We start from the raw sequence: 19,996 nt of genomic DNA, 5'->3' as shown, positions 1-19,996 counted from the left end.
CGTACCCGTTTCATGTGCAGCAAGCAACAGCTGCAAGAAGACAGTTGACACCATAAAGCCAACTAACTGCCCACCACTCACAAATGGAAAATTGTGCTGCGTGGCGTTATAAAATAGCTGTGTTTGTTCTAGCTGCAACACACGCGCGCCGCGGGACTGCAGAGCTCGGCAGCGCACTGTCCCCACGAGGATCAGTTGGACTTGACCGGATCTTTAGGTCATTGGCTCGCACGGCGCTGACAGCTCTGTTCATAAAAACAAATCGCGTTATGAATTATTCCGCGCTTGCGTGTTGATCCCGCTGAGGAAATAGGCCTATGTGGAACGGTTAATTCCCATCCCCAAACACATTAGAATGCATCCCCTGTATGTTCCTAACGTTTACCGTCTAGTTACATTCACATGATTTTCAACGCACCATTTTACTTTATCAGGCCTTTTTTTACGTTGGTGGATAGGGTGTCCATGACCAATGCGCATGGACGGAAGCGCCTAATAATGTCACATTGTAACCTCATCCAAGCCTTAGCAGTGAGTTAGTACAGCCTAACAATTTGGTGTGATTGGGAGAACAGATGTCATAATTCTTCATTCTTTTTATCGAAAGCAGATTTTACTGAAAACTTCAAAGTTCAAACAGGTATTAGTTATTGATCTCTTTACATGTTCCAACATATTTCCATCACCTTCTCCACTACAGTTGTAACACAGAAAGCTGCCCATCATATAGGAAGAAAGAGACATTACAGTGCACACATTAACAAAATGAGAGCACATTTGCTATGAGGTCAAAAATTTGCAATGGTCATTTTTCAAAGAAAAATAATAGTTGGCTACCACTTAGTCCAGATATTAAACAGACACATCAACAGAGCATCCTTTCTTGTAGAGTAGAATACAGTATGTTTCTCCTCTGGCATTTGTTGAAACAGTCATCCCTTATCACTCCAGAAAGAGCCAAATACATTTTCATATAGGACAAATGGCCAAAATAACTTAAGTATTTTGTCATGCAAGCACCGCTTGTACATTTAATTAATTTTTTTGCACAGGCAACCAATTAATCACAAAGCAAAGATACACAGCCATGTCAAATGAATAACCCCAAGGATACTGTATAATGCATTAAGAACAATAAACAGAGCCTAACAATTCAACATTGAAGGAACATTGTGGGACCAGGAAAGAGAGGACCCAGGGATTGAATGGGAGAGAGGAGCAGTCATACACATAATATGCCCAAACAAGAACAGAGAGATGGGGGCTAATATTACTGCAGACAGAGTATGGCTGTCCCAGCCTCAGTCCAGCAAACAGGTGTGGAATAGACTAGTGGCTGAATTGGAAACTAAGACACTCTCCAACAGATAATGTCAACAGGCAGGAACCACTGTCATTACTACACTTCTCCCATCAGCCATTTTTACTTGTGTCTCTGTCAGACTATAGACTGTATTCACATATCATGTGACGTGTTAGGAGGACATTAATACTTCTGGAGCCTTACGCACTAACTCATTATCCATAGTAACTACATAACTCTCTTAAAGAAAAGCCTCCTCCTAAACCTGATCATGGTATGGTTTGGCTGTGAGGTATTGAAGCTAACAGCTGTTCAATAAGCAATAGGCCAGGGGGGGTGTTGGTATATGGCCAATATACCACTCGCTAAAGGCTGTTTTTTAAGCATGACGAACACGGAGGTGCCTGATACAGCCCTAGCCGTGGTATACAGTATTGGCCATATACACCAAAGCCGCAGGGTGCCTTATTGCTATTCTAAACTTTTTACAACATAATTGAGGAATAAAATAAATGTTTTGTCATACCTTATGGTATCCGTCTGATATACAATGGCTTCAGCCAATCAGCATTCAGGCTCGAACCACCCAGTTATAATAGAAATAGGTTATGGGCTCAGAAAATTGATGTCATAGCGCCTCAGCTTCTACCTTTTTGTACTGTATCTAGACTGAGTCTAGTCAAGTTGACTGTTGTCCCAGAATTAGTCTTATCTAATGAGTGCCTATAGCTTCAAACTTTTAACATCTTGAAATGGTCCTTTGAAAAGCTTGGTGACTTTTGATGTTGCTCAGAGGGAAGAAAGCGTGTTGTGTTAAGGAAGAGAAAGAATGAAAAAAGGAAAATGACAGAACAATCACTGCCTCTCTCAGGTTACAGTTTACACTCCATAACACTTTGGAATATTCAAAACTGGAAAATGAGTAACTTAACCAGAGGAACAATAAATCTCATGAAATCAGTTGTCAATATAACAAGTTCCCCATTTGTGCTCCCAAACGGGTGTGTGCGTGTGTACGTGTGTACGTGTGTACGTTGTGCGAGGAAAGCACCTCAACTTCTGCCTGGTCCTGCCACTCGACCATTGCTGCCAACATTCCCATGAGCGCTCACTGTTGGGTACAAAAGTTAACGAAACACCCAAAGAACACTTACGTTTACTATAAACCACTTTCTGTATGCTGTAGTAGGCTACACTGCCATCCTCTTACCTTCACTCTGTAAGAGTTAGTCTGCTGGCTCATTACCAAGTCATCTTAACATGATTTATCCAGCATAAAACATTTGGTTCCTTGGAAGTTGTGGGAACTAGGGTTTTGGTTTCACATTGGTTGTGGAACAAGGCATACGTAATACGTTTCTAAAACATTCTGAAACAGAAGTGAACATTTTTTTTTAGGTTGAGGGGTCTGAGAGTTTTTACCCTGGTTCCTTGAAGTAATCCGGAGGTTTTATAAACGCTTTGAGGATTATAAATTATGTTGAAGTTTTGAATAACTTCCTAAACTTCACATGTGTCAAACTCATTCCACAGAGGGCCAATTGTCTTCTGGTTTTCGCTCCTCCCTTGTATTTTATTATGAATTAAGGTCACTAATTGGTAAGGAACTCCCCCTCACCCTTGTTGTCTAGGTCTTAATGAAAGAAAAAAACTAAAACCAGCAGACACTAAGACCTGCATGGAATGAGTTTGACACCCCTCCCTTAGCATTAATCATGCAAATACATACATTTTTTATTGTGAGACGCATCAGTGAATTCAACCTTATACATCTTCTGTTCTCTATCCATGGAATTAGTCAATTGTGCCACAAAGGATGGATCTAGCGTTCCATGTTTTACACATACAAAGCTGTTCATTTAGTCTATTTCAAACAGTCCCATTTCAAAGGAAACGAACACTCATTTAATATCAGATTTGGCCAAATAGTGGGCTGGCAACACACCTGAAACACTTAACAAGATAGATTATTAGAGAGAGTTTGTTTGATGCTGAGAATGGAATGTATATGTTTTTAAATAACAAAAAACTTTTATGGAAAGTTTTGTTACATTCTCGAACAATTTGAGACAAACTTTAAATAGAACCGTGAGCAAAACCTATAGGAAACGTAATTCCCAAAGAATAAAAATGTTTCTACCGCTCTCTGAAACATTGAAAAATATTCTCAATGCAAACCAGTTGGAGAACTTCCTAGAACATTACAAGATTGAAATGAAATGTAACCATGTTTGAACTTTTAAGGAAATGTTCTGTTAAGTAATGAAATAGCAAAATGTTTTGGGGGTCAAGTTCCTTAAATGTCTGAGAATTGTTCCAAAGCCAAGCAACTATCCTGCACCCATTACCAGAATGTTCTGGGAAGGTTGTATGTAAAAATAACCATAGAACAACCACACTCTCACCAATCTCTAAGAAAAACACATGTTCTCAGAACGTTATGTGCTAGCTGGGTACTGTACTCCTGGAACTGGTTACACTAGACAGATGCAGAAAAACAGCCGTGTACTTTGAGGGTGAATACATGCTAATCATGCGAGAATCATGCAGATGATCGGATTTAACACACTGGCTTTATCTCCAGAGTCACAGCTGTTATTATGGTTCAAAAGTTTACAGTAGAGAGATGTAGTATGCATTAGAGCCCCCACTGCAAGGTTGGCCTATATAAGTTTTGAAAAATGTTATGGAATTAGGCATTCAATGTGATCTTTTGCATTACTCCAAAACCAGCCATCATTAATGCCACTCTCAATATGTCTTAACGCTGCGTCTATACAGTATATGGCGACTATTCTGGCTTAAATCCATAGCGGATGTGGGATGTTATAGTAGGAGAAGAGGTCAGGAATACCCACATAAAGTCTTGGCTGCCATAACTTTGGTATGAACAGAATCCCCGCTCTCACAGACAAACACAGATCAAACGCACGCCACGCATAAACTCACTCAGACAGATAGGTACAGGGTCGGTGGAGGGGTTAGGGGCGGGTCCACAGCTGGCGCGCGCAGGCATAAGAACAGATCAAAACAAAGTTAATAACTTCTAATGAGGGACTGGGCCCCCTGGAGACACGCCACTAGTTACACCTCTGTCCTCTGCCTTTCTTCCTCTAATTCGTCTCGCCTCTTTTCTCTTTTGTCTCACCGTCTCACTCCATTTCTGTTTTCACTCTCATTTTGGGTTTATGAGTGAGGTAAAAACACGTAGTGTAACAGCTTGAACTTTTAGACAAAAAGTTTTTCTCACTGCTGTTCACTCTTGGTCTCTCAACTTTACTAATTCAAGAAGAAGTATTTTCCAAAATCATGTCAAAAGTCTTGATGGTAGAATAAACCACTTCATCATGTTGCTGTTGTAGTTTGTTTCAGTTGTTTTCTCTGAGGGCTAAGTGGTTATGGTCTGAGAAGTTCTGTCCTCGCTCTACTCTGCTTGTTATAGAAAGAACAGCCTCGCTTGAATACATACATGACCGGAAAGTATATGACACCTGCTCGCGACATCTCCATTCCAAAATCATGGGCATTAACATGGAGTTGGTCCCCCTTTGCTGCTATAACAGCCTCTACTTTTCTGGGAAGCCTTTACACTAGATGTTGGAACATTGCTGCGTGGACTTGCTTCCATTTACCAACAAGAGCAGAATGAGGGTCAGGCACTGATTTGGGAGATTAGCCTGGCTCGCAGTCGGCGTTCCAATTCATTCCAAAGGTGTTCGATGAGTTGAGGTCAGGCTCTGTGCAGGGTAAGTGAAGTTCTTCCACACCAATTCTTCACAAACCATTCTGTTATGGACCTCGCTTTGTGCACAGGGGCATTGTCATGCTGAAACAGGAACGTGCCTTCCCCAAACTGTTGACACAAAGTTGCAGCACAGAATCTTCTAGAATGTCATGTATGCTGTAGAGGAGTTAATATTCCCTTCACTGGAACTAAAGGGCCTAGCCCGAACCATGAAAAAACAGCCCCAGACCATTATTCCCCTCCACCAAAACTTTACATTGCACTATGATTGGGGCAGATAGCGTTCTCCTGGAAAATCCAGATTCGTCAGGAGACGAGAACCTTACAGCGAAATGCAACTTACAAGCCCTTACCAACAATGCAGTTTTAGAAAAATACCTAAAAAAAACAAGAAATAAAAGTAACAAATAAAAAACGAGGATATATACAGGTACTGTACAGAATCATTGTGGGGCACGTGTGTCAAGAATTAGGTAATATGTACATGTAGGAGAGTATTAAAGTGAATATGCATAGATAATAACAGAGAGATAGCAGCAGCGTAAAAGAGGGGGGGCAATGCCAAAAGTCTGGGTAGACATTGATTAGATTTTTAGAGTTTATGCTGGGGGAGAAGCTGTTTAGAAGCCTCTTGGACTAGACTTGCGCTCTGGTACCGCTTGCCTTGCTCGGTAGCAGAGAGAACAGTCTATGACTAGGGTGGTTGAATCTTTGACAATTTTTTAGGCCTTCCTCTGACACGCCTGTAGAGAGGTCCTGGATGCAGGAAGCTTGGCCTCTGTAGTACCTTGTGGTCTGAGCGCGAGCAGTGCAATACCAGGCCATGGATTAACCTGTCAGGATTGCTCTCGATGTTGCAGCTGTAAAACCTTTTGAGGATCTGAGACCCATGCCAAATCTTTTCAGTCTCCTGAGGGGGAATATGTTTTGTCACTGCCCTCTTCACGACTGTCTTTGGTTTGCTTGGACCATTGTAGTTTTGTTGGTGTGTGGACGCCAAGGAACTTGAAGCTCTCAACCTGCTCCACTACAGCCCCATCGATGAGAATGGGGGCGTGCCAGTCCTTTCTTTTCTGTAGTCACAATCATTCTTGATCACGTTGAGGAGAGGTTGTTTGTCCTTGCACCACCCGGCCAGGTCTCTTGACCTCCTCCCTATAGGCTATCTCGTCATTGTCGGTGATCATGCCTACCACTGTTTGTCATCGGCAAACTTAATGATGGTGTTGAAGTCGTGTCTGGCCGTGCAGTCATGAGTGAACTAGGAGTACCAGGAGGAGACTGAGCATGCATCCCTAGAGGGCCCCGTGTTGAGGATCAGCGTGGCAGATGTTGTTGTTACCTGCCCTTACCCCTGGGCGGGCCGTCAGGAAGTCCAGGATCCAGTTGTAGAGGGAGTGTTAGTCCCAGGTCCTTAGCTTAGTGATGAGCTTTTAGGCACCATGGTGTGGAGCGCTGAGCTGTAATCAATTAATAGCATTCTCACATACAGTAGGTGTTCCTTTGTCAGGTGTAAAAGAGGGCAGTGTGGAGTGCCAATAGAGATTGCATCATCTGTGGGTATGTTGGGGCGTATGCAAATGGAGTGGGTCTATGTTCTGGGATAATGTGTTGATGTGAGCCATGGCCAGCCTTTCAAAGCACTTCATGGCTACAGATTGAGTGCTACGGTCTGTAGTCATTTAGGCATGTTACCTTAGTGTGCTTGGGCACCAGGACTATGGTGGTCTGCTTGAAACATGTGGTATTACAGACTCAGGACAGGGAGAGTTGAAAATGCAGTGAAGACACTTGCCAAGTTGGGTCAGCGCGCATGCTAGAGTACACGTCCTGGTAATCCGTCTGGCCCTGCGCCTTTTAATGTGACACAGTCGCCCGGAACAGCTGATGCTCTCATGCAGTTTCAGTGTTACTTGCCTCGAAGTGAGCATAGAAGTAATTTAGCTCGTCTGGTAGGCTTGTGTACTGGGGCAGCTCTCGGCTGTGCTTCCCTTGTAGTCTGTAATAGTTTGCAAGCCCTGCCACATCCGACGAGCGTCGGAGCCGGTGTAGTACCGATTCGATCTTAGTCCTGTATTGAAACTTACCTGTTTGGTTCGTCGGAGGGCATAGCGTTGATTTCTATATAAGCTTCCGGGTAGAGTCCCTCTCCTTGAAAGCGTAAGCTCTACCCTTTAGCTCATGGCGGATGTTGCCTGTAATCCATGGCTTCTGGTGGGGTATGCACGTACAGTCACTTGTGGGACTACGTCATCTATGCACTTATTGATGAAGCCAGTGGCTGATGTGGTGTACTCATCAATGTCATCGAGAGAATCCCGGAACATGTTCCAGTCTGTGCTTGCACTGCTGCTCCAGAGTCCAATGGCGATGAGCTTCACACCACTCCAGCCGACACTTGGCATGCGCATGTGATCTTAGGTTGGTGTGCGGCTGCTTGGCCATGGAAACCCATTTCATGAAGCTCCCAGACAAACAGTTATTGTGCTGACATTGCTTCAGAGCAGTTTAAAACTTGGTATGAGTTTTGCAATTGAGGACAGACAAGTTTACGTGTTACGCACTTCAGCACTCTGCAGTCCGTTCTGTGAGCTTGTTTGTGGCCTACCACTTCGCGGCTAGCCGATGTTGCTCCTTACGTTTCCACTTCACAATACAGCACTTATATGTTGACCGGGGCAGCTCTAGCAGGGCAGAAATTGACGAACTGACTTGTTGGAAATGCTCCTATGACAATGCCACATTTGAAAGTCACTGATGGCCGTGTGCTCGATTTTATACACCTGTCAGCCACGGGTGGGTTGAAAATAGCCGAATCCACTAATTTGTCCACATATTTTTGTATATATAGTTTATATTTGATAATGAAGAAGAAAAACATATTTTTTCCCTTGTTTGTTAAAAATGTGCTATCGCAAACCACTGAAAACCTACCTCCCACTCTCTCACCCTTCTTCCTTCCTCTCTCCACAGTACCCATCACGTTCCCTTCCTGATCGTGGGCTCTGTGTTCGTGGCTTTCGTCCTGGTGGGTTCCTGTTGCCGTTTGTTGTTGCCACTGTCTCCGCGCCCAAACAGGAACTGTCGTCAGGGCGGGGGGAGGAGGCGGGTCTGGTGGCGGCCGTCTCCTGGAGACCATTCCCATGATGGCTAGCGTGGGCACGTCTCGCGGTTCCTCTTCCCGCCAATCAAGCACGGCCACCTCGTCCAGTTCCTCTGCCCCTCCTGCCCAGGTGCCTCGCCCGGCCCCTCAGCCCATGATGCGTGCCCAGCCTCCTGCTGTCTCCCTCCAGACGCCAGTGTCTTTCGTCAACATGCCGACCAACTTCTCCGTGCTCAACTGCCAGCAGCCACCCAATCATGCCCCACCAGGACAGTTCATCCACCCCCAGTACATCGGCTATGCCACCCACCACATGTCCCCACCCAGGGGGTCTACCTGGACCCCACCCAGGGGGCTACAGACAGCTGCAGTCCCCTACCCCCCACCACCAGTGTGGCCAGTGTCAACAGCCGAGCAGAATACCCTCCAGTAACAGTTTAAGCCATTTTTGGGGACTGTGTGTAACAGACTTTGTGAGGGCTATGTGCCTTATGGAACTGTATGAGAAACCTTATGGAACTGTATGAGAACCTTATGGGGACTGTGTGAGAAACCTTATGGGACGTGAGAAACCTTATGGGACTGTTGAGAAACCTTATGGGACTGTATGAGAAACTTTATGGGGGACTGTATAGAAACCTTATGGGGACTGTGTGGACTTGATGAAACCTTATGGGGACTGTATGAGAAACCTTATGGGGGACTGTATGAGAAAACCTTATGGGACTGTATGAGAAACCTTAGGGACTCATAGAAGCTATGGGGACTGTGGAGAAACCTTATGGGACTGTATGAGAAACCTTATGGGACTGTGTGAGAAAACCTTATGGGACTGTATGAGAAACCTTATGGGGACTGTATGAGAAACCTATGGGGACTGTATTAGAAACCCTTATGGGACTGTATAGAAACCTTATGGGACGTGTGAGAAACCTTATGGACTGTATGAGAAACCTTATGGGGACGTTATGAGAAACTTATGGGACCTGTATGAGAAACCTTATGGGGACTGTATGAGAAACCTTATGGGACTGCTGAGAAACCTTATGGGACTGTGTGAGAAAACCTTATGGGGACTGTATGAGAAACATTATGGGACTGTAGAGAAACTTATGGGGAACTTATAGACTTATGGGACTGTATGAGAAACCTTATGGGGACTGGTATGAGAAACCTTATGGGGACTGTATGAGAAAACCTTATGGGACTGCATTAGAAACCTTATGGGGACATTGGTAGCTCGCCAGCTTGGAGAGAGAATGATATGACTCAGGCTCACCACAGAGGACCTAAAACCCAAGCTGGATCTGTGCCTGGACCAGCCACAGTGTGGTTGCATGTGTCTGTCCACCATGTGTGTGATATGTAAAGGTTTTGCAGATTTGCCTCAGGGAATGATTGTGAGTGAGCTGACCTCACCCCAAGATGGAGGAGGGCTATGTCTGTCTGGTTGTCCTCATTCAGCCAACACACAGAGGGGTGATGCTGCCCACCAGGGCCAATGACTCGCAGCAGAAGTGTGTGGGTTTAACGTCTTGAAGTTTGTCAGTGGTAGCGTTGTTTGTATGTGTTGTAAATTTGAGTGAATGTGTGTATGTACAGTACGAGTGAGGGTGCTGTGACCAGTTGGCTATGTGTGTATGTACAGTACGAGTGAGGGGCTTGTGACCAGTGTGGCTATGTGTGTATGTACAGTACGAGTGAGGGTGCTGTGACCCAGTGTGGCTATGTTTGTATGTGACTATATGTACAGAATGTGCTGTGTGTGTTTTTACTGTCAGTATATGTGGTGGTGAGTGGGTGTATGTTAACCGGATGTACTATGTGTGTGTGGTGTGTGTGTTGTGTGTGTGTGTGTGTGTGTGTGTGTGTGTGTGTGTGTGTGTGTGTGTGTGTGTGTGTGTGTGTGTGTGTGTGGTGTATATGATGTATTAGTATGTGGTATAGTATGTGTAATGAGTGTTAGTATGTGTTATATGAGTGTATAGTATGTGTGTATATGAGTGTATGGTATAGTGTGTATATGAGTGTATAGTATGTGTGTATTATGTAGTGTGATATAGTATGTTGTATGTGTGAGACGTGTGTATATGAGTGTTTAGTATGTAATGGGAATGCAGGCGGTGTGATGTGAAAAACAGTCCCTCTCTCCCTGTAGGCGGTTGATGTCTAATGAAGTGAACACAGACACAGACTGTGACGCTCCAGCCTACACCCCCCACACACACACACCACACCTACCCACTGCCTTGAGCGGAAACGCACACACCTTGCATATACACAAGAACCCACAAAATTAAAATACACACAACACTCACGCAAGGACTGGAAATGAATGTGCCTGAAAGGAGGTGTGTGTGTGTGTGTTGTGTGTGTGTGTGGTGTGTGTGTGTGTGTGTGTGTGTGTGTTGTGTGTGTGTGTGCTGTTGATCGGTCAACCTCTGAAGATTGACAGAAATAATAACGCAGTAAAGGCTGTCTGCCAACTGTCTCCCCTACAATGAGTTCCTCCTGTGAAAGAGGTGTGTGTTGCTGTGTTGTGGTGCTGGTGTGTGTAGTGTGGCTGGGTTGTGTAGATATGCGTGGGTGTGCTGTCTATGTGTGTGCTGGTGTGTGTGTGTGGTTTGTTGGTGGTGTGTGTGTCTGTTTGTTGTGCTTGGTGTGTGTGTGTGTGTTTGTGCTGGTGTGTGTGTGTGGGTGTGTTTGTGGCCGGTGTGTGCGTTTACTGAAGGTAGACTGGAGTTGTGCTGGAAGGTTTCAGGGCATCCAACAGTTCTTTTCACTTCAGCAGGGTAGAAAAAGAACAGCTAAAAAATCGACAAGACCCACTGGGCACACCACGTCATTTCAACGTGGATTATTGGGTAATATTTGGTTGAGACGTTGATCGAGATTACCCGTTAGGCCTCTGTTCACTCAAAAAGACAGCCAAAGTTAGTTGAATTTCCAATGTGTTATCACTATGCTTTCAACCATCTAAAAGCACAACCAAATTCTAATGGAAAGACAATGCCTGATTTTTGGTTTAGTTGTCCCCCAAATGTCTATCACTGTGCTTTCAACCATTTAAAAGCACAGCAAAGTTCAAATGGGAATACAATGTCAGATATTTTGTTTATTTATACAACAGATTAATGTGACATCACTGTGTTTCATCTAATAGCCGAACCAAATGACCTGGATGGCAGTTGAGATTACATTCAAAGTACGTGGKGCAAGTGATCAATGCCGTTCGAGATTCTGCACAGATTATTAAAGCAATTGTGAAGATCTCCACAGACCTATGATGACCGATGCATGCTATCTTAAACATGCATACTTTATCTAATTACATAATGTATAGTTACAGTAACCTAAAAATGTGGCCATGGATGTGTTACTCATTTTAAGGTTGAACTTTACATTTGTTTGTAAGAGTAAATATCGTTAAGTTAAGGCTATTACAAAAGTAATATTGAATTGTTTGGTTGACAATGCAACCAAATATCAACATTTTAAAGGAAATGTATCTACTGCTTGGATAGTTCCATACTTTAACTTTTATTTTTGGTTGAGTTGGCGACGTGAATCCAACATATAATTTGTTAACTTGTCGACAAATAAATATGTTATTTATTGTATTTCAAAAGTGATATTGAATTGTATTTGGATGTCAACACAACCAAATATCTTGCCTGATGACTCACATTGAATTCTTCCACTGCTCTATCAATCGCTACATACTTAATTGTGGAAAAGAAATAAACATTTGTGGCGAGCAAAGAGACTGGGTAAGTCAGGCAACCAAATATCAACATTTGAAGGAGATTTATCTTCTGCTTGGATAGTTCCATCTGTGTTACTAATTTAGTCTGGCTTTAATTACAGTTTGTCTACAAATTAAGTTTGTTTCCATCTCAACCAAAAATCTAAGTTAAAGAATAGTACTAAATCAAATCAAACTTTAAATGCACTCCAGCATATGGTTGCGTTGACAACTAAACACAATTCAATATCACTAAATATCATTTCATTTTTATCACCTAGAGCTTAAAACTAGAGGTCTTTATCGGCTCCAAAAAGTTTGACCTGGAACCCGAACGGACCCGAAAACAATCAGACCCGAACACGAATGGACACGACAACAACCAGACCTAGACCGGTCCGGGTCTAGATCAGACTCGATTGGAGCTGAGTTACAAAAAATGTATGTTTGCTAGCCAAATTGCTCTTCTGGTTAACAAATAGATAATTATATGTTGGATAGGCCTTATTAGCGTAAAATAAATATGCTATAGGCTATGCAGAGCCGAGGTTGGGTCCATTCAGGTCCACTTGGGTCTAGCAGCCGTAGTTACATAGACCCGAGACCCGATGACAATCAAACAGGACCTGACCCGGACCCGAGGGAAAAGTTAGAATTTTGGACCTGGACTCGCTCGGGTCCAGGGTCTGGTCTCGGGTCTGGTACCGGGTCTGGTCTCGGACCCGTTAGGCCTCTGTTCTATTCTGCTGTCTTTTTTTTGCTGAATTCTGGTTTGAATTGAAACAATGGCTGTTGATGACTTTGCAAATGCCTAAATAGCATCATTGAGGATAAATGAGTATGGTCACATTTCATTTGCTCTGTTAAACCTACCCTTTGGAATGACTTCGATAGCAGCATTGATTTGATCTAGTTTCTCTCAACAATCATTCTCATAATAGTACATTGGTAAGAGTCAGGGACATCATAGCTAAGCTGGGCTTGGTTAAAACCCTGGATGGGAGACTAAAGGGTAGCTGTAGATAGATTAGTTCTCCAGTAAGAGGTGCTGCCCAGCCGATTGTTTTTTAAAATTCTGAGTAGATATAATGTTGAAGATTTGACGGTGTTTTAACGGTACAAATTCAACAGATTTTACACAAGGTTTGTCTATGTTGAAATTTGGTTAACACGATGACATAATTCTGCGGTTGAAATTTTACCCTCGAAACAAGTTGATGACAAACAAAAATCCTATATATTTTCCACGTCATAATACTTTGACAAATTACGTTGAAACAACGTTGATTCAATCAGTTTGTGCCCAGTGGGAACACTTCTCACTATGTTGGGTGGCTGGTCTTAAAGGTGGCTTTTGGACTCACTTCTACTTTGTGCCCTGTTATAGAACTGTCTCTGTATTAGAACTGTACACAACTCACCCTAAGTTCCAGTTGATGAAACTGCAGAAATGCATAGGTGTCCCAAAGTGAACTAACCTGACTGTGTGTTTTGTGTATTTCAAGCACAATGTCTGTATGATCAACTGTGTGTGTGTGTGTGTGTGTATCCTGAGGTTGAATGTGTACCTGCTCCCTGTGAAACACAGTGTCCTTTTTCATATGAATTATAATAAATCAATATTAAACAGTGTCCAAACTGTCATGGAGTCATCTGTCCATTCTGTCAGAGTTTCTACCGTTACCATCCAATACTTTTCTAGAATAAGGACAAAGCATATTGCTGAGGTTTTGGCGGCTGGCTTAAGAAAGGATATATTACTAACATCACAGTTGTTTGGGCCATATCTGTTCTTAAACCATCCATGTACAGCACCCCCCCCCCCACCCCCCCCACCCCCACCATAAACTCACACAACACAAATGTTCCATGGTTAAGTCTGTTGCCATAGTGCTAGTCTTACGGCTGACTCGGTCCCAGCAGGAGGATTTACACGGTTAGAGACGAGACCCAGAAGAACAGAAACAACACTCCAAGTGTATAAACTGACACCCAAGCGGGGGCCAAACCACAAAACAGTCTTGGGGAGTGAGCAGCCAACATACACACTACATACACTGAGTGTACAAAACATTAGGAACACCGTCCTACTATTGAGTTGCACCCCCCTTTTGCCKTCAAAACAGCTTCAATTTGACGGTACATGGAGTCGAAAGTGTTTTTAAATTGTATTTATTTTACCTTTATTTAACTAGGCAAGTCAGTTAAGAACAAATTCTTATTTCAATGACGGCCTAGGGTTGGGTTGACTGCCTTGTTCAAGGGCAGAACGACTGATTTTTTGCGTTCTACAGGGATGCTGGCCCTTGTTGACTCCAATGCTTCCCACAGTTGTGTCAAGTTTTTTATTTAACCTTTATTTAACTAGGCAAGTCAGTTAAGAACAAATTCTTATTTACAATGACAATGACTTCCTACCAAGGAACGGTGGGTTAACTGCCTTGTTCAGGGGCAGAATAGCATATTTTTACCTTGTCAGCTCGGGGATTCAATCCAGCAACCTTTCGGTTACTGGCCCAACGCTCTAACCACTAGGCTACCTGCCGCCCCAAAAAAGTTGGCTGGATGTCATTTGGGTGGTGGACCATTCTTGATACACACAGGAAACTGTTGACTATTAAAAAAACAGTAGGGTTGCAGTTCATGACACACTCAAACTGGTGCACCTGACACCTACTACCATACCCCATTCAAAGGCACTTAAATCTTTGTCTTGCCCATTCACCCTCTGAATGGCACACATACACAATCCATGTCTCAATTCTCTCAAGGCTTAAAAATACTCCTTTAACCTTTCTCTTTCCCTTCATCTACACTGACTGAAGTGGATTTAACAGGTGACATCAATAAGGGATCATAGCTTTAACCTGGTCACTCTATGCCAACTTGACAACTGTGGGAAGCATTGGAGTCAACATGGGCCAGCATACCTGTGGAACGCTGTCAACAACTCTGTATGGCTTCATTTAAAAGGAGGATACTTTAAACAGGGATCCATTGTCAATCCAACAAAAATGTAAGGTTTTAATCTGTAAAGAACCCACTCTTCAACATAGAATGGGCCTCTCTTAGTAGCTTACAAGAAAACCAGTTTGGATTTAGATACAATGTAGGCTTTAACTTCTCTAGGGTAGGGGGCAGCATTGGGAATTTTGGATGAAAAGCGTGCCCAAATTAAACTGCCTGCTACTCAGCCATAAAAGCTAGAATATGCATATAATTAGTAGATTTGGATAGAAAACACTCTGAAGTTTCTAAAACTGTTTGAATGATGTCTGTGAGTATAACATAACTCATATGGCAGGCAAAAACCTGAGAAGAAATCCAACCAGGAAGTGGGAAATCTGAGGTTTGTAGTTTTAAACTCTTTACCTATCGAATACACAGTGTCTATGGGGTCATATTGCACTTCCTAAGGCTTCCACTAGATGTCAACAGTCTATAGAACCTTGTTTGATGCTTCGACTGTGAAGTGGGGGCGAATGAGAGGGGAATGAGTCAGAGGTCTGCCAGAGAGCCACGAGCTGGCCACGCGCGTTCACGTGAGAGTTAGACCTGCGTTCCATTGCATTTCTGAAGACTCCGGTTGGAACATTATTGAAGATTTATGTTAAAAACATCCTAAAGATTGATTCTATACATCGTTTGACATGTTTCTACGGACTGCAACGGAACTTTTTTACTTTTCGTCTGCACCTAGTGATCGTGCCTCATGAATTTGGATTACTGGGCTAAACGCGCGAACAAAAAGGAGGTATTTGGACATAAATGATGGACATTATCGAATAAAACAAACATTTATTGTGGAACTGGGATTCCTGGGAGTGCATTCTGATGAAGATCATCAAAGGTAAGTGAATATTTATAATGCTATTTCTGACTTCTGTTGACTACACAACATGGCGGATATCTGTTTGGGTTGTTTTGGTCTCTGAGCGCTGTACTCAGATTATGGCATGGTGTGCTTTTTCCGTAAAGTTTAAAAAAAATCTGACACAGCGGTTGCATTAAGGAGAAGTGGATCTAAAATTCCATGCATTTTAGCAATGTTTATTATGAGTATTTTCTTGTAAATTGAAATAGTGGCTCTCTGCAAAATTCACCGGATGTTTTGGGAACTATGGGGAACATAACGTGCCAATGTAAACTCAGATTTTTGGATATAAATATGAACTTTACCGAACAAAACATACATGTATTGTGTAACATGAAGTCCTATGAGTGTCATCTGATGAAGATCATCAAAGGTTAGTGATTAATTTTATCTCTATTTCTGCTTTTTGTGACTCCTCTCTTTGGCTGGAAAAATGGCTGTGTTTTTCTGTGACTTGGCTCTGATCTAACATAATCGTTTGGTGTGCTTTCGTCGTAAAGCGTTTTTGAAATCGGACACTGTGGCTGGATTTACAACAAGTGTATCTTGAAAATGGTGTAAAATACTTGTATGTTTGAGGAATTTTAATTATGGGATTTCTGTTGTTTTGAATTTGGCGCCCTGCAGTTTCACTGGCTGTTGACGAGGTGGGACGCTACCCACATACCCTAGTGAGGTTAAGAAAAGTTTAATGCCTTTATATTTAATAGTTTTAACCCTACAAAACCATGCTTGTTATATACAGTGCATTCAGAAACTATTCAGACCCCTTTACTTTTTCTACATTTTGTTACGTTACATTCAGAGACTTGTCCAGAAGCCATTCCTGCTTTGTCTTGGCTGTGTGCTTAGGGTCGTTGTCCTGTTGGACGGTGACCCTTCACCCCCAGTCTGAGTTCCTGAGCACTCTGGAGCAGATTTTCATCAAGGATCTCTCTGTACTTTGCTCCGTTAATCTTTCCCTCGATCCTGACTAGTCTCCCAGTCCCTGTCGCTGAAAAACATCCCCACAGCACAATGCTGCCACCACCATGCTTCACCATAGGGATAGCGCCAGGTTTCCTCCAGACGTGACACTTGGCAATCAGGCCAAAGAGTTCAATTTTGGAACCAAGATTGGAGCTCTGTCAGAGTAACCATTTTGTTCTTGGTCACCTCCCTGACCAATGCCCTTCTCCCCCGATTGCTCAGTTTGGCTGGGCGGCCAGCTCTAGGAAGAGTCTTGGTGGTTCCAAGACTCATGGCTCGGTTTTAGCTCTGATATGCACTGTCAACTGTGGGACCTTATATAGACAGGTGTGTGCCTTTCCAAATAATGTCCAATCAATTGTATTTACCACAGGTGGACTCCAATCAAGTTGGAGAAAAATCTCAAGGATGATCAATAGAAACTGGATGCACCTGAGCTCAATTTCGAGTCTCATAGCAAAGGGTCTGAATACTTACAGTTGAAGTAAGTTGAAGTTTCTCAACCACTCCACAAATTTCATGTTAACAAACTATAGTTTTGGTTAGGACATCTACTTTGTGCATGACACAAGTTTTCCAACAATTGTTTACAGGCAGATTATTTCACTGTATCACAATTCCAGTGGGTCAGAAGTTTACATACACTAAGTTGACTGTGCCTTTAAACAGCTTGTAAAATCCAGAAAATGATGTCCATGGTTTTAGAATCTTCTGATATGCTAATTGACATAATTTGACGTCAATTGACCCGTTGTACCTGGTAATATATTTCAAGGCCTCACCTCAAACTCAGTGCCTCTTTATTAAGAGATCCGCTATGGATGTGGCATAGGAATCAAAAGACCTCAGCCAAGACCTCAGAAAAATTATTTGGTAGACTCCAGAACCGTCTCGGTTTGCTAGCCTTGGTACAATTTCCTGAAAGAGAATAACCCCTGTAAAGGTACGCACTTGACAGATCTTACAACACAATAGTACGCAAGTATAAACACCAATGTTGGAACCATGCGCCTTCATACCCGGCGGGCTCAGGAAGATGACGCATCCTATCTTCTAGAGGCTATGAAACGTACTTTTGGCTGTGAAAAGTGCAAATCAATCCCAGAAACAACACGGCAAAGAGGACTTGTGAAGATGCTGGAGGAAACAGTACAAAGGGTATCTATATCCACAGCTAAAAGAGTCATACTCGGACATAACCTGAAGGCCCGTCAGCAAGCGAAGAAGCACTGCTTCCAAAACCACGCCATAAAAAAAAAGCCAGACTAAGGTCTTGCAACTTTTTGAGAAGAAATGCCTCTGGTCTGATGAAACAAAAATAGAACTGTGTTGGCCCATAATGACCTCATTGTATGTTTGGAGGAAAAAGGGAGGCTTGCAAGCACGAGAACACCAATCCCAACCGTGAAGCACTAGGTGGTGGCAGCATCGTGTTGTGGCGGGTGCTTGCTGCAGGAGGGACCGGTGCACTTACCAAAATAGATTGGCAAGTCTATAAGGAGAAAAATTATGTGGATATATTGAAGCAACATCTCAGACATCAGTCCAGGAAGTAAAGCTTGGTCGCAAAAATGGGTCTTCCAAATGACAATGACCCCAAGTCATACTTCCAAAGTTTGTGGACTTAAGGGACAACAAAGTAAAGGTATTGGAGTGGCAATCACTAAGGTCTGACCTCAATCCTGTAGAAAATGTGTGGGCAGAACTGAAAAAGTGTGTGCGAGCAAGGAGGGCTACAAACCTGACTCCATTACACCAGCTCTGTCAGGAGGAATGGTCCAAAATTCACCCAACTTATTGTGGGAAGCTTGTGGAAGGCTATGCTACCAAATACTATGTGGAAGGCTTGTGGAAGGCTATGCTACCAAAAGCTTGTGGAAGGCAATGCTACCAAATACTAATTGAGTGTKTGTAAACTTCTGACCCACTGGGAATGTGATGAAAGAAATAAAAGCTGAAATAAATCATGCTCTCTGCTATTATTCTGACATTTTACAATCTTAAAATAAAGTGGTGATCCTAACTGACCTAGACAGGGAATTGTTACTTGGATTAAATGTCAGGAATTATGAAAAACTTGAGTTTAAAGCTTTAGTATTTGGCTAAGGTGTATTTAAACCTCCGACTTCAACTGTATGTAAATAAGGTTTTTCTAAAAACCTGTTTTCGCTTTGTCATTATGGGGTATTGTGATGTCATTATGGGGTATTGTGATGTCATTATGGGGTATTGTGTGTAGATTGATATTTTTTTTGTCATTAATCAATTTTAGACTAAGGCTGTAACGTAACAAGATGTGGAAAAAGTCAAGAGGTCTGAATACTTTCTGAATGTACTGTAGGTATGGTGACGGAGGGCAACCTGAGAGGTTAACCTGTACGTGTTCATCTACAAAGCCCTTTAGGGTAAACTTCCTCTTTACCTCTGTAGTCTGGTCTCCTTCACCACCAGCAGTTACAATACCCGGTCTGCTAGGTGGTTGCTACTTAAAGTCCCCAGGACATTTACAGTATTAGGCAAGACTGCCTCCTCGTCTTGTGCACCAGAGGCATGGAATAGTCTACAATCCATGCTTCATCTAGACATTTTAGTGCCACTGAATTAATTTAAAATGTTGATGGGAGACTGTTACAGAGGAGTATAAATGTGTTTTTTTCCCGGACGGATCATGTTGTATTGTTGTATGTTTTAATTCTGTAATGTATTGATTGGTGCTGTCTTCTTGGCCAGGTCTCCCTTGAAAAAGAGACTCTGGGTCTCAATGGGGTTTTCCTGGTTAAATAAAAAAAAACTGTTTTACTGCTCTTGAAAATTCAAACTTCTCAGAGAAGTTACCCTTATTTATTATCTTACGTGAAGGATTGTTGTACATTACTTTTACATATTTTGTTAGAGATTCTCCGGAGATTTTAGATGTACTGTATCAAATACTTTCTCAAAATCTGCTCTAAAGATTAAACCTATTTTCCTTGCATTCTCATAGTTTCCCATTATTTACAGTAGTTGTCTAATGTCTCCAATATATCTTAAGATACAGTGGGGAGAACAAGTATTTGATACACTGCCAATTTTGCAGGTTTTCCTACTTACAAAGCATGTAGAGGTCTGTAATTTTTATCATAGGTACACTTCAACTGTGAGAGACGGAATCTAAAACAAAAATCCAGAAAATCACATTGTCTGATTTTTAAGTAATTAATTAGCATTTTATTGCATGACATAAGTATTTGATCACCTACCAACCAGTAAGAATTCCG

The 19,996-nt window shown here is 42.6% G+C and overlaps 1 long non-coding RNA gene and 1 pseudogene across 2 annotated transcripts in view; one reads left to right on the top strand and one right to left on the bottom strand.

Moving 5' to 3' along the window:
- The window catches only part of LOC111973449 (uncharacterized), a 10,218-nt gene extending 1,037 nt beyond the window's left edge, over positions 1-9,181 (bottom strand). The window contains exon 1 of one of the 2 annotated variants that reach the window (XR_002878582.2): positions 9,138-9,181. This is a non-coding gene — a long non-coding RNA (uncharacterized lncRNA). Of the gene's footprint in view, positions 1-8,820; positions 8,853-9,137 lie in introns of those variants that run through there. The other variant, XR_011480910.1, reaches the window with a different exon arrangement.
- On the top strand, positions 7,374-8,592 carry LOC139028708 (protein shisa-2-like; annotated as a pseudogene).
- Positions 9,182-19,996: the final 10,815 nt, after the last annotated feature.

Source organism: Salvelinus sp. IW2-2015, linkage group LG14 (genome assembly GCF_002910315.2).
Source record: "Salvelinus sp. IW2-2015 linkage group LG14, ASM291031v2, whole genome shotgun sequence".
In the NCBI taxonomy this organism is placed as follows: domain Eukaryota; kingdom Metazoa; phylum Chordata; class Actinopteri; order Salmoniformes; family Salmonidae; genus Salvelinus; species Salvelinus sp. IW2-2015.
Note: the sequence above shows the minus strand (reverse complement) of the source record. Positions and strands in the feature narration are given on the sequence as shown.